Here is a 20,486-nt window from a genome sequence, read left to right as displayed (position 1 = left end):
TACACCCAGGCCCCCTACAAAGCACATTCGGCACAGTGCCCGACACTGCTCACCCTTGTCTATAGACTTAGCAGGACTCAGAGCCTCTGGGAGTTTATCACTCATTATCATAACAACTGCTTGTAAATTGTAAGGAACAGAATTCCTTGTGTTGGGCATTATACAAGGTTATGAGCTGAAATGTGTTCCCCCCAAATTCATATGTTGACATGCTAATCCCCAGTGTCTCAGAATGTGACTGTATTTGGAGATAGGGCCTTTAAAGAGGCAATTAAGTTAAAAATGAGATCATTAGGGTAGGCCCTTATCCAATATGGTGTTCTAATAAGAAAAGGAAGTCTAGACACAGATACAGAGGGAAGACTGTGTGAAGAAACAGGGAAAGGACAGCCATCTACAAGCCGAGGAGCGAGGCTTTAGAAAAAACAGCCCTGCTGATACCTTGATCTCAAACTTCTAGCCTCCAAAATTGTAAGCAAATAAATTTCTGTTATTTAAGCCACCCACTCTGTGGTACTGTTCTGGCAGCAAACAAATACGTCTTGCTTGTCCCACCCTTTCAAGTTGTGGAAAGAAAATTGGCTTAGCATCAGAAGATCTAGATTGAGCCTATTAACTATGGCAAAAAACAGAAACAAATACAAAACAGTCTTTGCATCTGTATTCATTGCTTGTGATTCAATTATCTGTAGAACAATTTTCTGAACACTGAGGTAGTTCATTCCTTAGTTCTTTGAATGAACATATGTAAGGCAGGGTTCTTTGTTGTAATGATTATAGCAATTACTGACATTTAATGAGTTTGCCCTGTACCAGCAATATGCTTGGCATTTTTCCTACCTAGTAATTCAGTCTTCCTAACATCACCCATCCCTTGTCCATCTGTCCATCCATCCACACACTCACCAAAGTCCACTTTAGCAAGCCACCCCTTTCACAATTCCTGGGAGAGTGACATAACTCTGAAATCTTAAACTTGGATGCCTTACATTCTGACCAAGACCTTAATTCTTCTTGAGCTGCATGTGTCAAATTTTTAGGCTTTCTGTCTTAGCCTTATTGTTTTTATTTTAGTCACATGATATTACTTCATCTTTTCAAAGATAAATAGAGGTTCTCAGGTAAATTTGAGATTACCATATGCCCTGCTTTGCCTGCTTTGTCTTGTTTATGACTAATTATTAACACTACCCCTTTCTTTCTAAAATATGTCCTGATTTGGACAAGGCATTATGTCTACCCTAAATAGAGACAAATTCAAATCACTGTTCTCAACTAAAATATCACTTCCCTGCTACTATGCAATGCTGCATCTCAAACAACCACAAACCTCAATGGCATTCACCGACAAACATTTATTTTGGTCATGGGTTGTGGTGTTCATCTAATCTGGAGTGGGTCCGCTGACCCCCACTGAGTTTACTTGTGCATCTGTGGTCGTCACCAGGCAGGCTCAGTGAGGATGGATTTGATTGAGATGACTAGGGTGACTCTGCTCTGTTCTGTGCAGGTAGTTTGGACATGTCCTTTGGTGAAGATAGAGACACAAGAGAGGAGGTAGAAATAAGCACTTCTTAAAGCCTTTGCTTGTGTTGTCTGCTGACATCCTATTGACCAGAGCAAATACCATGGTCAAGCCCAGAGTGGGAGGGCTGTGTAGAAGGACATGGCAAAGGGCGGGGATTTGGGACAAAGGAAGACTCAGGGCATTGGTGCAGTCAGTCTACCACACAATCCACTGAAAACGTTGCCTACACCCAACTGCACCTCTCCTTTTGCCCCAGAGCCTTAGAGGCAGGGTGTCCCTCATTCTACTTGAGGGCTATTCTTGAATCTCTTTTGCTCCTCAAGTCCCTTGTTCTCAAGATCATACTTGGTTGGTAGGGAAGGTATTCTGAATTATTCCCTGAAAATATTGAATTGAAAGAATGACAAAAAGGGCACTCTGATGCCGCAGTCTTAGACTGTCATAGGCACAAAGACTGTGTCTTCAGGAGATGTCATCTGATCATTTTAGTCTGGGGAACATTCAGCAATTTCAGGCCCTGTAGGACCCCTTGTTTCTAATGGCAAATGCACTAGGTTCTTCCTCGCCAGAGTGAGGCTTTGCCAAATGCAGGAAATGCTAAGTAAGAGCTTACTAAGATTCTTACAGTTCCAATCACAGCATCTCGAAACTCCAGCATAAGTATCTTTCATGGTCACAGAAATATCCCTTTTGGAAGCCAGGTCACTTGTATCTAACAGTTGAGTTTCACGTACCATGTTTCACTACAGTGCAAGTGCCATCTTGCTACCTTGGCCGTGGTAATATATTAATATACTGTGCATTACACACGCATTGTTACAACTGTCTATGTTTTGAAGACCTGTCTGCTGTCCTCAAGGACTAGAAGGGCATGAGCATGTCAGACCCAGCTGCTGCCCACCCTAGCTTCTTCAGTTTTATTTCCTTCTGCCTCTTCACTGGCCTTTTCTACTCTAGGATCAGTCTACTTTTCAGCTTTGGCTCTTGCACCCCCATATGTACCCCTTGGTTTTTTTTTTAAGGAGCACTGAGCGGTCTCCTGAAGGCATCATGCTCATCCTTACCTCTGTTTCCTCACGAATGGTGTCAATTTTGACATTAGTTCCTTTCTTTTTTTCCTCTTGGCTAATTCCTGCTCCTCCTTTAATCCTCCATTGAATTTTCAATTTTCCCCGGATTCCATTAGTTCCCTCCTTTATCAGCATCCTAAGTTATGATTCGTATTTTCACAGTATTGGAGCTCTTGGTCAATCCTCTGCTCCAAACCTCCAGCAATCCGCATTTTACGTTTACTAAAATTTAAAACCCTCCTCTCTGCCCTCACATTTCCTCCGTGTCATTTTCCCCTTTTCCCCTCTATTTTGTTCACACAGCTTTAGCCCCATTGGCTTCCTTACTTTTTCTCTAAAATGTCAGCCATTTGCCCTTGCTTTTCCATCAACCTATTAAATAAGCTCTTCCATCAGTATCCAGTTGGGTAATGATTCTTTCAGTTCCTCTAAGTCTTTGCTCAAATATCACCTTCTAAGTGAGGCCTACCATGACCTCCTAACTGACATCTAGCATTCCTGACCCCTCTCATCTTGCTGTATTTTTTTCCCATAGCACTTAGCACTTTCTAACGTACCATAAAATATACTAATTTTTATGATTATTGTTACTGTTTGTCTGCCACTACTAAAATGCAAATTCCACAAAAGCAGGTATATGTTCATGTTTTGTTCATTGATGTATTCTAAGTGTTCAGAACAGTGCTTAATCATAATATTTTTTAATGCATTGATAACTGTTTTATGAACTTTTTGAGGTTCAGGGTGACATCTTATTCATTTGTATGCCCAGCATCTCACAAATAGCTAAAAGATAGTCCAGGCTCTATCAGTAACTCTTGTACGAGTAAGAGAAAAACAAATTATCTTGAGAATCAGCAGAAATATTTAAAATGTTGATAAATGAGAAGTGGGAAAAAAAGCTTCATTAGTTATCACCAAGAAGAAAACAGCAGAACAACAGATTGATCTATTTTAAACAAATTAGGGCCAAAAATGGACAAGTCTTACTTTTATCATCTTTTGTACCCCTGTTTGCGATTGCTTTATCAGTTATTTATTGAAGGAAGTAGAATCAACCATATAAGTCACTAAAGAAAACAGGAACAATAAGTTATGTGTTTGGTAATGAATCTGAGTCTCAAAATCAGATCCCTTGCTTTGTCACTCTTATAATCAAATGTATGTGTTCAGAGACATTCAACACTGCTTTAATGCCTTAAAATATTTATCAGTTAATAACCCTTTTTAAAATCATTCTGTAAGGCAGGGTTACTAAAAAGAAGTACACGTTTAATGAATAATACCTAAAATAGAGACGCTGTAAGACCTGCCTTCGAGTAAATGGAAATTGAGGAAACAGGAATGACATTTCCAAATTAGAATGTAAAATTGAGCTCCTGAGTTCAGAGTGAACTATATGCTTGTAAATAATGTGAGAAATCAGTGAGAACTTAGAAAAACTAATTCCTAAGTCTTTAATAGATGAACATGGACATCAGTTTTTTCTACACTAAATGATCCTAATTTGTCTTCCATTTGTAGAAAAACCATTATTAGTCTGTCCACAATAGTCACAGTGAATTCCACTGTTTTCTTCCTTCTTAGGGTCCTGACTTCATATTGAAGTGATCTTTTCTGAAATCCACTTACTTACTACCTAATTACAAGCATTCTTATTTTAACAAAATCATTTTATGATCTATTATTTTTAATAAAGAAGACTCTTAAACATACTTAATTCTCCTGGTTTGAAATGTTTTGAAGATGTGAGCTAAGCATGATATAGACTCTCTCTGGTTTAAAAATTACAATCATTAACTTTCTAGTGATTAGAAGTAATTTACTGGAGGAAAAAGTCTCATCTGTGTTTAACTCAAGGAGAAATTGTCTCTGCTTATTGTGAAGACAGGTGCTTTGTGGAGCTTGACCCTGCTCCCTGGGAGTAGATGCTGCCTCTCAGTGGTCCAGGCGAGGCCAGGCTGTGGTGCCTTTTGGGGTTATGTCCTAGGGACAGTGAGAACCCCTTTGGCAGAGTCCATACAACTCAGTGTCCCAAAGGTGTGAATCGTCTGCACTAAGTTCTCCCTGGACTGATGACATTTGCTAAAGTTGGAAATTCATAAATGGAAGGGGAGGATGGAGAACAAGCAAAACAAACATAAGTGGGGATTGGGAATAAAGTATGTTTATGAAGGAAAATCCTCAGAATTTAACACAGAGATGAAGAAGGACTGTAAAATCAAAATAGACCACGAGCCAGTTGGGAGTGCATTTTATCATCAGGGAAGATGCTTCAAATGGAGTGTCTTTGTGAACAGTGGGCACTCTTCAGAGTCAGCAAGCACATGGCTAAGGCCTGATGTCTAACTCCCAGAGTTTCAACATGCTAGAGTGATGCTATGTGGGCTTAGGGCATGTTGAACAAATGTCATGAAGTGTGATGCTACACAACGAATCTCCCCTTCCTAACTTTCAGGGCTGTTTTGGCCTCACCAGAGGGCACTGGGTAGATTTGCTATGTTGGGTACCACAGATGCATTTCAGAAATTTTGTTGCAAGTCAAATTTGGTGTCATGGTGTCAGAGGTTATTTTAAAGAAGTAGCCTCCCTGCTCTATTTATAATGTGCCAGGTATGGGGACTCCATTTACACGTGATCTGTAGTCCTTCACACAATTCTCCACGCTGGATAGGGATGTCCTCATCCTACAGATGAGCAGACTGAGCTCAGACCGATTAAACACCTTGCTGGGCCCACAGGGGTGAGGATTTGAAAGCAGATCTAACTCCAGAGCTTCCTGCATTCCTCCCCCTTCACTTCTCACGGCCTCCTCTTGTTTGGTCAGAACATTTTAAGGAATACAAACCTCACAACCTTCTTTGGTTTCTTTGCCGAGGTCCAATTTAAAATAAAATGCATTGAGTTAGTGTTACAAAGCTGATCCCCTGATAGATTTTGCCGTTGACAAGGGATATGAGGAAATTGAAAAAATTCAGTCTTTCTTTGATTGTTAAAGGCTTGCACAGAAGATAAATGAATCAGGATTATTAAACCCAAATCAGAAGCCTCTGGAGTAATTTAATAAACTTATTCATGTGTACATACTTGTGATAAAAGACACCAAGGGATCAATTTCTTTGGTGCTCTAGAAATAATGTAGTATTCTGTCTCTTTCATACGTTAAGCCCTAAGTGCCTGAAAGTCGAGGAACTATGAAATCCGTATCTTTAGATAAGAGCTCTATACTTGTTAGTAAGTAACTTGAAATGTTTGAATTTAAACTTCCATATTCAAATTAGAATGGATTAATCAATGCTTCCTATTTATCATCCATCTCCCTATCCTAGCGAAATATCGTGGAGGCAAAGGGACAAACGTACACACTCACAGGAAAATCTGTAGCATAAAACATGAAATCCACACAAATGAGACATGCCTTATTATACAAGGCTTCAATGAATTGCATGGAAATGTGCTATCATTGATATATCAACTCAGAAAAATGGTTAAAGGTTGATTGTCTGAAGATTAGTTCTAAGGAGAGTTAAGTCCTAGTTTATTCTTTTGATTGTCCTGGTGTAATTATAGCATCCGGTTTCTAAGAGTGTTCCAGTTTCGGATCATACATTATACTGTCACCCTATTTATAAAATGTTCAGATCTGGGTGTTTTAGTAAATTTGCTCCAAATTGTTGAGTAAATTTGCTCTAATATGTTTATGTTTTGGTAAACATCATGAAACAATCATTCAACACTGTATTGGGGGAAAATATCTCTGGGTACTTCTATTTTCTTTGTATATTGGTCTAGATCAAGACCTTAGTTTCTCAAAACTAGTTTCTTCTTCAAAGAGCTAGGAATCAAGGACTAAGCAATGAAATGGATGATTCTCTCCTTGAATGCTGAGGAGGGCATTTGATGAAAATCAAATAATGTTGTTGTACAATATATTCTTTCAATTAAACTTTACTTTTTAAAAATTAGACCTTTTAACTCTATTGCTATGTGTAAAATACTTCCAGATCTTTGAATTCAAGTTAATATTTTTCAAAATTATTTTTCTTAATATTTTACTTTTAAATGTTTTCCACACTTCTAAGTGCTGTTTATGAGCCTGCAGGTTAACTTATTAAAAACAGCAATAATAACATTCAATTATAATTTAAAAAATAAAATCAGGAAACTTAGGTCATCCTAAATAAAATTATTTTATGAACTATACATAAATGCATGTTGTAAAGAAACTTGGATATATAGCCAGGCTGCAACTAATACTGGATTCTCTTCCATTCTTTTTGAGTTTGTTCATCTTCTCCATGCCAAATGTTTCTACAAATTTCATTTCTTTTCTGAGTAATCTCAGAGACCTTATTTTACATGACCATTTTGGAAACAAAGTTGTAAAACAAAATTCTTAAATTATATATAATTCCTTTCCTGCACATGAATTTTTATAGGAAACCATGTAATTCGTAAGTAAATATGTTATCCAAGTGCATGGGATAAAAGCCACATCTCTATACACAAACCTGGGCTCACACGAGCACATGAAATCATTATGCAGGCTGACATATTCTCATGCCTATTTTCAGCCTTGATTAGTTAGCACATCTATTCATACGTACCCATATGAATTATGTACAAAGTCCCCTCAGATCTCTCTTTCACTCACATTCATTGTAAATTAGGTGATGCCGGCTTTATAATTTCTTTGATTAACTCAGAAGTGCCACAAATTAGGTTTGTGGCAAATTGCATTTTAGTAGGAAACAGACTTTAAATATTTAAATAAAGGAGGGAAAACAATTTGCATCCTCTCATCCTTCCTGGTGAGATTTACGCCCCCTCACCCTCTACCCCCTACCAGATTGTATCTGTAAATGGAGGCCTCTGGATCTATTTACTATCTGAAGGCTCTATGGGGCAGTGGTAACTTAAATATTATTCCTGTTCCTTGACATCTTTGAAAAAGGATAAGATGCTGCTGGCTTAATTTCAGGGAGCTCTGCTTTCTAAGGAATGGAGCTTCGCAATTCAACAGCAGGTCAAACAATCAGAAGCTAGGCATTGTCCTACAAGGCCATGCTGCGGGACAGCACAGTTTCCCCAAGTATGGTTTGGCTCGTTGAACAAAGTGGTCTGTATATACTCAAACACACTCTTTCCTTGTTTACTTAGTGGGTTAAAATGTATTGATTTGACCATTTCTATTAAAAACATACTTAGTTACAACATCATAAAAATAATTTCTGGAGACAAGCAAGATCAGGGAGGTTTAGAGCCATCAGAAGAGGTTTTTCTGTGGAAGGAAGATGGTGCGGGCAAAGCTACCTGAGAAATCAGAGTTAAAGACGTTTCAGTGTAGTAGAAGACAGACATGCAGCAGACACAGGAAAGAACTCATCACACGGAGGCCATAGTGGATGCTATTTAAAATGCCTTGTCTGGAGCCAGGTCACATGCTCTCCAATGATATTCATTAAGCTTTACAGTTATTGCCCCTTCCTCCCTCATGCCTTGCTTTTCCTATGGCATTCCCGAGAGCCCGTAGAACATGAGATCCAGTTCCATCGGGCATTTTTCTCTGCCTGCACTCAGTTCTACAACTCTTTTCAGCTGATTACTTTAAAAACCTACTCCCCACACCACATGCAGTTTAGCGACTTCCCATCTCAGAGCTTGCCAACTTGGCCACTGAAGCCACTAGAGAGAAATCCAAATCTGTCCTTGAGTATTGTTAGCACAATTGATGTCCTCTTTGCTTATCATGATTTTTTTGAGTATTTTAGATGCAGGGGCTCTGGGTCAGATGGCCTGAGTTCAGAAAATGATGGAGTCCAGTTCTATATTTCAGTCTTTAGGCAAGTGTCTGTGAGTTTCTTATGCTAATATTACAGGCTCTTTTGTAGTCCAGTGTGTTTTCATTGTTTTATTAATTATATGTCAATTGGAATACAATTCAGTTCAACCTATCAGAGCATATGGCCAATAGAATTGTCCCAACAGATACCTAATTATCCCTGAAAATGTGTTCTAGCAGATATAGCTGTTGTCTGCACCATTCTGAATATCAAAAGTTGTTGCTAGAATTACCCTAATTGCACTGTAAAATTCAATTACTCGCTATTAAATGGAATGTTCTTAGAAATAGAGAAAACAAGAAGAATGGAATCTAGTTGTTAGAATTTAAAAAGCATATATCTAAGAGGCAACTCTGTTTGTAAAGGCATAGATAAGTTCAATACTTACACCATCCAAAAGAATGTTATGCAAATAACATTTGAGAAAGGGAAAGAAAAAAAAAAAAGGAGCAGCTGCTGACATTGGGAAGCTTGGCCTGGTTCTCACAGCTAGGCCACATTATCCTCCTGTTGGACATAAGTAATCTCAGAGAAAACTGACTTACTCTGATGCTATGATAAAGTGAGACCAAAAAAAGGCCAATTTATAATTTTGTCTAAACATAGACAAAAACAAGGTCACTGCTATGAACTGAATGTTTGTGTCTCCCTCAAATTCATATGTTGAAATCCTAACCCCCAGTGTGACAGTATTAGGAGATGGGTCTTTTGGAGGTTTTTAGATCTTGAGGGTAGAGCCCTCATGAGTGGGATCAGTGTCCTTATAAAGAGACCCCAAAGAGCACTCTCTCAACCTCTTTCCACTATGTGAGGACACAATGAGAAGTCAGTAGTCTGCAGCCCAGACAGGTCTCACCAGATCCTGACCAGCCTGGCACCTAGATCTTAGACTTCCCAGCCTCCAGCGCTGTAAGAAATAAATTTCTGTTGTTTATAAGCCACCCAGTCTGTGGTATTCTGTTATAGCATTCCAAAATGACTGAGACAGTCACTGTGCCACCCACAGAACACCAAACACACCCCTTTTTAATAAATGAGTGACTGGTACTTCTTTATCTAACAACAGTATCACCCCAGCTTTCTGACGGCATCAGATATACAGGAAGCCCCTTGACCATTTACCTAACCATTATCTAAATACTGTAGTATTAGTGTATCTTCATTTTAATGCTTTCTTACTGAGACACCCACTATTCTCCATGGCATATGCTCACCTTCGCTGCAACAAGTACTGAACCCAAATTATTCAACTACAGGTATGTTACTGGTGATCTTTGGCTTTGTTTAAATGTTAAAAATAAAATTTAATTGGAAATCTATATAATTCTCAAATTTCTCTTGAGTCTGCTCAATGAAGGTAAAACTTTGCACAATTTTGTCAGCTCTTTCTTTCCATTATTAGGAAAAAAGTCTCTATGTGCTTTTAAGATTTTTTTCTTTGTCTTTAGTTTTCAGAAGTTTATGATGTGTCTTGGTGTAGATTTCTTTGATTTTTCCTACTTGGATTTTCTCAACTTCTTGAATCTGTGATTGTGTATATTTTCCATATTTTGGAAAATTTCAGTCATCATTTCTTCAAATACTCTTTTAGTCTAACCCTCTTTCTCCTCTCTTTGTGGGATTCTGAAAATAAATATGTTGGGTCTTTTGTTATTTTCCCACAGGTTCCAGAGGCTCTGCTACATTTTTTTTAAGTCTATTTTCTCTGTGTTGTTCAGATTAGGTGAATTCTATTGATCTGTCCTCAGATTCATCCTCTGTCATCTCCAGTCTGCTATTGACCTTATCCAGTGAGTTTTTAAAGTTTCCATTATTACATTTTCACTTCTATAATTTCCATTTGATTCTTTTTTATGACTTCTATTTTATTGATGAGATTTTCTATCTTTTCATTTGTTTTCAGAAGATGTGTGATAGATTGTGGAAGTATTGTTATGATAACTGCTTTAAAATCCTTGTCAGATAAATTCAACTTGTGATTTATCTTAGTGTTGTTGTCAACTGGTTGACTGATTTTTTTTCCATTCAGGTTGAGATTTTCTTGGTTCTGGTATGACAGGTGAATTTTGATTGTATCCTAGACATTTTGATTACTATGTTAGGAGACTCCAGTATTATTTAGATTTTTTATTTAGTAGGTGTCCACTCTGTTCAGGTTTAGGATGCAGGTCCTAGACTGCTTTTCAGGGCTGTGGTTCCAATGATAGTTTACTTTTTATTGTATGAAGGGTGTTACTTTATTGTATCTGTTCGGGTTATGTGATACCACTTGAGCCCTGCTATCCTACTGGTGCTGCCTGATGGAGCAAAAAGGGTTTTCTACTGTTTCTCTACTGGGGAAAGGAGTCTCAGACCCACAGGGACCAAGAGGTTTCCCTGGGTGGGCACTTGCTGTGGAAAGATGCCCCCTATCTCTTGGGGATGGAGAGGATTTCCCAAGTTGTATAGTTATTGTGGTCAGACTCCCTTACTGGTGCCCTTTGGCTGCCCTGGTGTCTCTGGTAAGGGAGTGGAGTCTCAATTAAGTAGAATCAAAAGTCTTCCTGGGCCAAGCTGCTTTTTGTAGCCAGGTCCCCTGCTCTGCTGTTGCCTGCCCACTTAAGTATTTCTCAACAGAGGAGAGCTTCCCCTGGCTGATTTCTGTTGGTGAGGGTCCTTATTGTCCCATTGTCAATGATGTTTAGCTCACTGATTTTGTCAGGGAGACTCCTATTCAGTTGGAGGGAGGAATAGACCTTCTGTTGCTACATTAGAGGTCAGGAAATGCCAGGCCTGAGTTGCCTTCTCCTGTTGGATATAGGGTTGTAAGACATCCTGCCACTGTGCTTTTCACCAGGCCTGATGCCCTAAGTCAGTTCATCCTCCTGCCACCTTTCAGAGCTCTCCTCTGGATGTCTCTTGCATTATTCCCAGGGTTTATAGTTGTGCTTAGTGAGGAGGAACACAGAGAAATGGGTCTATACCATCTTGCTCAGATGAAAAGTCCCAATTTGCCCAAATGAATTTTGACAAAGGTATAAGAGCAATTCAATAGACGAAGGATAACTTTTTCAACAAATGATGCTGGAGCAATTGGACATCTATAGGCAAAAAAATCCAAAGTCCAAAAAACAACAACAAAAAAACTTCAACTTAAACATTACACCATGCACAAAAATTAACTCTAAATAGATCACATACTTAAATGTAAAATTATAAAACATTTCGTATAGAAATAGAGAAAAACTTTCATAACATCAGGCTAAGCAAAAAGTTCTTAGACTTTACATTAAAGGCATAATCAATAACAAAAAATCAATAAATTGTACATTATCAAAATTAAAACCATTTATTCTTAAAGACCTCGAGAACAACAAAAGACAGTTATATACTGGGAGAAATATTTATGAACCATGCATCCAACAAAGGACTAGTACCTAGAATACATAGGGAAATTTCAATATGTAACTGTTTAAAACATACACACACAAAAGCAAAAAGCAATTCAGTTTGCAAGTAGGCAAAATACATGAAGAGAAATTTCACCAAAAAGGATATACAAATGGCAAATAAGCACATGAAAAGATGTCCAACATCTTTAACCATTAGCAAAATGCAAATTAAAACCACAGTAAGATAATACTACAATGTATTAGAATGGTTAAAATGAAAAGTAATGACAACACCACACGTTTACAAGGATGCAAAGAAACTAGATATGTATACATTGCTGTTGGGAATCTAAAATGGTTTAGCCACTCTGGAAAACAGTTTGGCAGATGAATATAAAACTAAACATGTGGGGTGGAGTCAAGATGGCATACCAGGAGGACGTGGAATTTGCATCTCCTTACAACTAGGGCACCTACCGGGCACCAGTGGGGGACCCTGGACACCTAAGGGGATGGGAGGAACCCCCAGAGACTGGGTAGGATGTGGGGCATGGGGGGAGTGAAGGGGGAGGAGAAATGGAGGCTGGACAGAACTGGTGCCCCTGAGGTGTGGCTGGGGAAGGGGAAGGGATCCCATGCCCGAAGGGGGAAATTGGGGAACCATTGGGAGGGCAGAGTATCAGAACGGAGCTTGGCCAGGTTTCCCCTGCCAACTTGGGCCCCCAGGAACCTGCTGAGATCCCAGGCCTGATCCTCTGCCCACTGAGGCCCCCTCCAGCCATGCAGGTCCTGAGGGAGTGGGAGGGAGGGAAGGGGGAGCAAAAGTAAAGCCCGGACCTCTGGGACCAGCACCCCTGTGGGGTGGCTAGGGGAGGGGAGGGGTTCCTACACCCAGCGGGACCCACCCACGGTTAGGGTCCAGAGGCAACGGGGGAGACCCTGGGGGAGACAGTGGGGGAGGGGCACAAAGGAATGGAAGGGAACAGGGCCAGCTCTCTCCATGTCCACGTAGGCACCGGGGAGCCTGTTGGGCTCTGGGGCCTAATCCTCTGCCCTCGGAGCCTCCCTCCTGCCGTGCAGAGCCCAAGGCCCGCCCCTGCCCCTCCACCCAGGGCCCCACCTCTACACTCGGAGACCCCTCTGAGACCCCCTCCAACGCGCTGGACCTAAACCCCACCCACAAACCCTCACTCAGGGCCTTTCCTCCAAACTCCAGAACTCCACACTCCAGAGGCCCCCCTTTCTATGTGCTGCCTCTCCCCTTCTGTGCAGGTCCTAAGCAGAGGCCCCACCCCATGCTCAAAAGTCACCCCCCCACCTGCCTAGGTCCCGGCTCACCCAAAACCCCACCTGTGCCTAAGTTCCACCCCTGCCTAGGCTCTGCCCCCATAGCTAAGGCTTTTTTTTTTTATTCCTCTTTTAGATTGGGGTTCTGTTTTACCTTGTGGATTCATTGTTGTTGATTCTTTTATATTTTTATTTTTCCTAACCTTTTATTTTTCTAATTTTATTTTACCCTGTTGTAATTGTTTCAATTATAGTTTTATTTTTCCTAATATATATTTTATCTTTCTAATTTTATTTTGTTTTTTATTCTTTGATATTGTACTGCTCTTTTTCTTTCTTTTTTTTTTTTTTTTTTTTTTTTTGTTTACTGTGCCACAAAGCTTGTGGGATCTTGGTTCCCAGGCCAGAGGTCGGGCCTGCACTCCTGTGGTGGGAGCTCTGAGTCCAAACCACTGGACTAACAGTGAACCTCAGACCCCAGGGAATATCAATCGAAGTGAGGCCTCCCTGAAGAGGGAGGTCCTCATCTCAGCACCAAGACCCAGCTCTATGCAACTGCCTGAAAACTCCAGTGCTGGATGTCTCAGGTCAAACAACCAGTAAGACAGGAATAGAGCACCACCCATCAAAAAAAAAAAAAAAAAAATGAAACCACAGAAAAATTTGTTACAGATGAAGGAGCAAGATAAAAACCTACAAGACCAAATAAATGAAGATGAAATAGGCAACCTACCTGAAAAAGAATTCAGATTATTGATAGTAAGGGTGATCCAAAATCTTGGAAACAAAATGGAATAAATACAAGAAACATTTAACAAGGATCTAGAAGCACTAAAGAGCAAAAAAACAGTGAGGAGCAACACAATTACTGAAATTAAATATACTCTAGAAGGAATCAATAACAGAATAACTGAAGCAGAAGAACAGATAAGTGAGCTAGAAGATAAAATGGTGGAAATAACTGACAGGGCGCAGAATAAAGAAAAAAGAATGAAAAGAATTGAGGACAGTCTCAGAGACTTCTGGGAAAACATTAAGTGCAACACATTTGAATTATAGGGGTCCCAGAAGAAGAAGAGAAAAAGAAAGGGTCTGAGAAAATATTTGAAGAGATTATAGTCGAAAACTTCCCTAACATGGGAAAGGAAATAGTCAATCAAGTCCAGGAAACACAGAGAGTACCACACAGGATAAACCCAAAGAGAAACACACCGAGACACGTATTAATCAAACTATCAAAAATTAAATACAAAGAAAAATATTAAAAGCAGCAAGGGAAAAGCAAATAACAACAACAAATAACATACAAGGGAATCCCCATAAGGTTAACAGCTGATTTTTCAGCAGAAACTCTGCAAGCCAGAAGGGAGTGGCAGGACATGGTTAAAGTGATGAAAGGGAAAAACCTACTACCACGATTACTCTACCCAGCAAGGATCTCATTCAGATTTGACAGAGAAATTAAAACCTTTACAGATAAGCAAAAGTTAAGAGAATTCAGCACCACCAAACCAGCTTTATAACAAATGCTAAAGGGACTTCTCTAGGCAGGAAACACAAAAGAAGGAAAAGACCTACAGTAACAAACCCAAAACAAGAAAATGGTAATAGGAACATACATATTGATAATTACCTTAAATGTAAATGGATTAAATGCTCCAACCAAAAGACACGGACTGGCTGAATGGATACAAAAACAAGACCCATACATATGCTGTGTACAAGAGACCCACTTCAGACCTAGGGACACATACAGACTGAAAGTGAGGGGATGGAAAAAGATATTCCATGCAAAAGGAAATCAAAGAAAGCTGGAGTAGCAATTCTCATATCATACAAAATAGGCTTTAAAATAAAGACTATTACAAGAGACAAAGAAGGACACTACATAATGATCAAGGGATCAATCCAAGAAGAAGATATAACAATTGTAAATATTTATGCACCCAACATAGGAGCAGCTCAATACACAAGGCAAATGCTAACAGGCATAAAAGGGGAAATCAACAGTAACAAAATCATAGTAGGGGACTTTAACACCCGACTTTCACCAATGGACAGATCATCCAAAATGAAAATAAATAAGGAGACAAAAGCTTTCACTGATACATTAAACAAGATGGACTTAATTGATCTTTATAGGACATTCCATATATGGACATGTCCATATATGGACATTCCATATTCTGTTGTTCCAAACGACAACAGAATACACTTTCTTCTCAAGTGCTCATGGAACATTCTCCAAGATAGATCATACCTTGGGTCACAAATCAAGCCTTGGTAAATTTAAAAAAATTGAAATCGTATGAAGTATCTTTTCCAACCACAACACTATGAGACTACATATCAATTACAGGAAAAAAATCTGTAAAAAGTACAAACACATGGAGGCTAAACAATACACTACTTAATAACGAAGTGATCACTGAAGAAATCAAAGGGGAAATCAAAAAATACCTAGAAACAAATGACAATGGAGACACGACGAACCAAAACCTATGGGATGCAGCAAAAGCAGTTCTAAGAGGGAAGTTTATAGCAATACAATCCTACCTCAAGAAACAAGAAACATCTCAAATAAACAACCTAACCTTACACCTAAAGCAGTTAGAGAAAGAAGAACAAAAAACCCCCAAAATTAGCAGAAGGAAAGAAATCATAAAGATCAGATCAGAAATAAATGACAAAGAAATGAAGGAAACAATAGCAAAAATCAGTAAAACTAAAAGCTGGTTCTTTGAGAAGATAAAGAAAATTGATAAAATTGATTAGCCAGACTCATCAAAAAAAAAAAAAAAAAAAAGAAGACTCAAATTGACAGAATTAGAAATGAAAAAGGAGAAGTAACAACTGACACTGCAGAAATACAAAGGATCATGAGAGATTACTACAAGCAACTATATGCCAATAAAATGGACAACCGGGAAGAAATGGACAAGTTCTTAGAAAAGCACAACATTCTGAGACTGAACCAGGAAGAAAGAGAAAATATAAACAGACCAATCAAAAGCACTGAAATTGAGACCGTGATAAAAAATCTTCCAACAAACAAAAGCCCAGGACCAGATAGCTTCCCAGGTGAATTCTATCAAATATTTAGAAAAGAGCTAACACCTATCCTTCTCAAACTCTTCCAAAATATTGCAGAGGGACGAACACTCCCAAACTCCTTCTACGAGGCCACCATCACCCTGATACCAAAACCAGACAAAGATGTCACAAAAAAAGAAAACTACAGGCCAATATCACTGATGAACATAGATGCAAAACTCCTCAACAGAATACTAGCAAACAGAATCCAGCAGCACATTAAAAGGATCATACACAACGATCAAGTGAGGTTTATCCCAGGAATGCAAGGTTCTTCAATATACACAAATCAATCAATGTGATACACCATATTAACAAATTGAAGGATAAAAACCAAAAGATCATCTCAATAGATGCAGAAAAAGCTTTTGACAAAATTCAACATCCATTTATGATAAAAACTCTCCAGAAAGTAGGCATAGAGGGAACTTACCTCAACATAATAAAGGCCATATATGACAAATCCACAGCCAACATCATTCTCAATGGTGAAAAACTGAGACCATTTCCTCTAAGATCAGGAACAAGACAAGGTTGCCCATTCTCACCACTATTATTCAACATAGTTTTGGAAGTTTTAGCCACAGCAATCAGAGAAGAAAAAGAAATAAAAGGAATCCAAATCAGAAAAGAAGAAGTAAATCTGTCACTGTTTGCAGATGGCATGATACTTTACATAGAGGATCCTAAAGATGCTACCAGAAAACTCCTAGAGCTAATCAGTGAATTTGGTAGAGTAGCAGGATGCAAACTTAATGCACAGAATCTCTTGCATTCCTATACACTAATGATGAAAAATCAGAAAGAGAAATTAAGGAAACACTCCCATTTACCATTGCAACAAAAAGAATAAAATACCTAGGAATAAACCTACCTAAGGAGGCAAAAGACCTGTATGCAGAAAGCTATAAGATACCAAAGAAAGAAATTAAAGATGATACAAACAGATGGAGAGATTTACTGTGTTCTTAGATTGGAAGAATCAACATTGTGGAAATGACTATACTACCCAAAGCAATCTACAGATTCAATGCATCCCTATCAAACTACCAATGGCATTTTTCACAGAACTAGAACAAAAAATTGCAGAATTTGTATGGAAACACAAAAGACCCCAAATAGCCAACACAATCTTGAGAAGGAAAAACGGAGCTGGAGGCATCAGGCTCCTGGACTTCAGACTATACTACAAAACTACAGTAATACAGACAGTATGGTACTGGCACAAACACAGAAATATAGATCAATGGAACAGGATAGAAAGCCCAGAGATAAACCCATGCACATATGGTCACCTTATCTTTGATAAAGGAGGCAAGAGTATACAATGGAGAAGAGACAGCCTCTTCAATAAGTGGTGCTGGGAAAACTGGACAGCTACATGTAAAACAATGAAATTAGAACACTTCCTAACACCATAAAGAAAAATAAACTCAAAGTGGATTAAAGACCGAAATGTAAAGCAAGACACTCTAAAACTCTTAGAGGAAAACATAGGCAGAACACTTTATGACACAAATCACAGGAAGATCCTTTTTGACCCACCTCCTAGAGAAATGGAAATAAGAACAAAAATAAACAAATGGGACCTAATGAAACGTAAAAGCTTTTGCACAGCAAAGGAAACCATAATCAAGACCAAAAGACAACCCTCAGAATGGGAGAAAATATTTGCAAATGAAGCAACTGACAAAGGATTGATCTCCAGAATATACAAGCAGCTCATGCACCTCAATATCAAAAAACAAACAGCCCAATCCAAAAATGGGCAGAAGACCTAAATAGACATCTCTCCAAAGAAGATATACAGATGGCCAACAAACACATGAAAGGATGCTCAACATCACTAATCATTAGAGAAATGCAAATCAAAACTACAATGAGGTATCGCCTCACACCAGTCAGAATGGCCATCATCAAAAAATCTACAAACAATAAAGGCTGGAGAGTGTGTGGAGAAAAGGGAGCCACCTTGCACTGTTGGTGGGAATGTAAATTGGTACAGCCACTATGGAGAACTGTATAGAGGTTCCTTACAAAACTAAAAATAGAACTACCATACGACACAGCAATCCCACTACTGGGCCTATACCCTGAGAAAACCATAATTCAAAAAGAGTCATGTACTACAGTGTTCATTGCAGCACTATTTACAATAGCCAGGACATGGAAGCAACTTAAGCATCCATCAACAGATGAATGGATAAAGAAGTTGTGGCACATATATACAATGGAATATTACTCAGCCATTAAAAAAACAAAATTGAGTTATTTGTAGTGAGGTGGATGGAAATGGAGGCTGTCATACAGAGTGAAGTAAGTCAGAAAGAGAAAAAGAAATACCATATGCTAACACATATATGTGGAATCTGAAAAAAAAAATGTTTCTGATGAACCTAGGGGCAGGACAGGAATAAAGGCACAGACGTAGAGAATGGTCTTGAGGACACAGGGATGGGGAAGCATAAGCTGGGACAAAGTGAGATAGTGTATATATATACACTACCAAATGTAAAATATATACACTACCAAATGTAAAATAGATAGCTAGTGGGAAGCAACTGCATAGCACAGCGAGATCAGCTCAGTGCTTTGTGACCACCTAGAGGGGTGGGATATGGAGGGTGGGAGGGAGATGCAAGAGAGAGGGGGTATGGGGATATACATATGCATATAGCTGTTTCACTTTGTTATACAGCAGAAACTAACACAACACTGTAAAGCCATTATACTTCATTAAAGATGTTAAAAAAAAAACCTAAACATGTAACTGTCATACAATGTCCAGTAATTGCATGCTGGGGCATTTATCCCATGAATGCTACTCTGCAATAAAAAGCACAAACTGCTAATACATTCCCCAACATGGATCTGCAAGGAATTTTTCTGAGTGAGAAAATCCAATCCCAAAAGGTTACATGCTGCATAATTCCTTGTATATAACATTATTGAAATGACAAAATTATGGAAATGGAGAATGGATTAGTGTTGCCAGGGATTGGGGTGGGGAAAGGGAGGGAGACAGGCATGACTACAGAGGTCCAGGGGGAGGGATCCTTTTGGTGACAGAATTGTTCTGTGTCTGGGCTGTATCAATGTCAGTATTCTGTATTTTACTATAGTTTTGAAAGATATTAACATGGAATCTCCCTGTATTATTTCTTAGAACTGCATGTCTACGTTGATCTCAAAATAAAAATTTAATTAAGAAATCAAGGTCATGGACTTCCCTGGTGGTGCAGTGGTTAAGAATCCGCCTGCCAATGCAGGGGACATGGGTTCAAGCCCTGGTCCAGGAAGATCCCACATGCCGTGGAGCGTCTAAGCCCATGCGCCACAGCTACTGAGCTTGCACTCTAGAGCCTGTGAGCCACAACTACTAAGCCCACATGCCACAACTATTGAAGCATGCATGCCTAGAGCCCGTGCTCCACAATAAAAGAAGCCACCTCAGTGAGATGCTCGTGCACCACAATGAAGAGTAGCCCCTGCTCACTGCAACTAGAGAAAGCCCGCATGCAGCAACGAAGACCCAACAGAGCCAAAAAATAAAAATTAATTAATTAATTAAAAAAACATCAAGGTCACATTATCACCTCTGCATTGTACTTTCATACCTCTAACCTATTATTAAAAGCCAGTACTAGAATGGCATGTTATAAATGGTAGTTTCATATTCTTATAGACAAAGACATTTATTTATATCAAACCAACTTATATGAAATTCTGAAGAGTATCAGTTATTATTTGTACTGGGATTTAGAGTTTATGAAAATAGATTTTAAAAGGCTTGTGGTTTCCTGATTCAGTCCTCTGTTCCAGGAGAGTTTAACATTCTTTCCTCTACTTTTTAGTTCCTCCTTCCCAGAGCTCATCACACATGATACACTCCCCGCCTCTGGGACATAGAGAGAATTAAATTCTCAGCAAATTCAGGTCTTTCCCTTATATATACCATGTCCCTACTCATGTTTTTTCTCTATCTGAAAACCTCTCTCTTTTCCTTTATTCCTCTTTCGTTCCCTTTTGTCTCCCTTACCTCTCCCCTTCCCTCCGCCTTCTCACTATGCAAAATGTAGCATATTTCTCAGATTCCTAGTAAGTTTATTATTCTCTAAGTAAGTTTATTATTTCTTATAACTTGGAATAACAATAAGGCAAAAAGACAAGTAGAGATTTTTACAGCCCTTGTGAATGATGTTATAACAAAATTATAAGCTCTCCCAATAAAACTAACATAATTCTCTCTTCATGGCCTCATAGGCCCATTGCTCTAATAGGGAAAGTAATAAAT

Source organism: Balaenoptera musculus, chromosome 3 (assembly GCF_009873245.2).
Source record: "Balaenoptera musculus isolate JJ_BM4_2016_0621 chromosome 3, mBalMus1.pri.v3, whole genome shotgun sequence".
Taxonomy (NCBI): domain Eukaryota; kingdom Metazoa; phylum Chordata; class Mammalia; order Artiodactyla; family Balaenopteridae; genus Balaenoptera; species Balaenoptera musculus.
The sequence above is the reverse complement of the archived record's forward strand: the minus strand, read 5'-3'. Positions refer to the sequence as shown.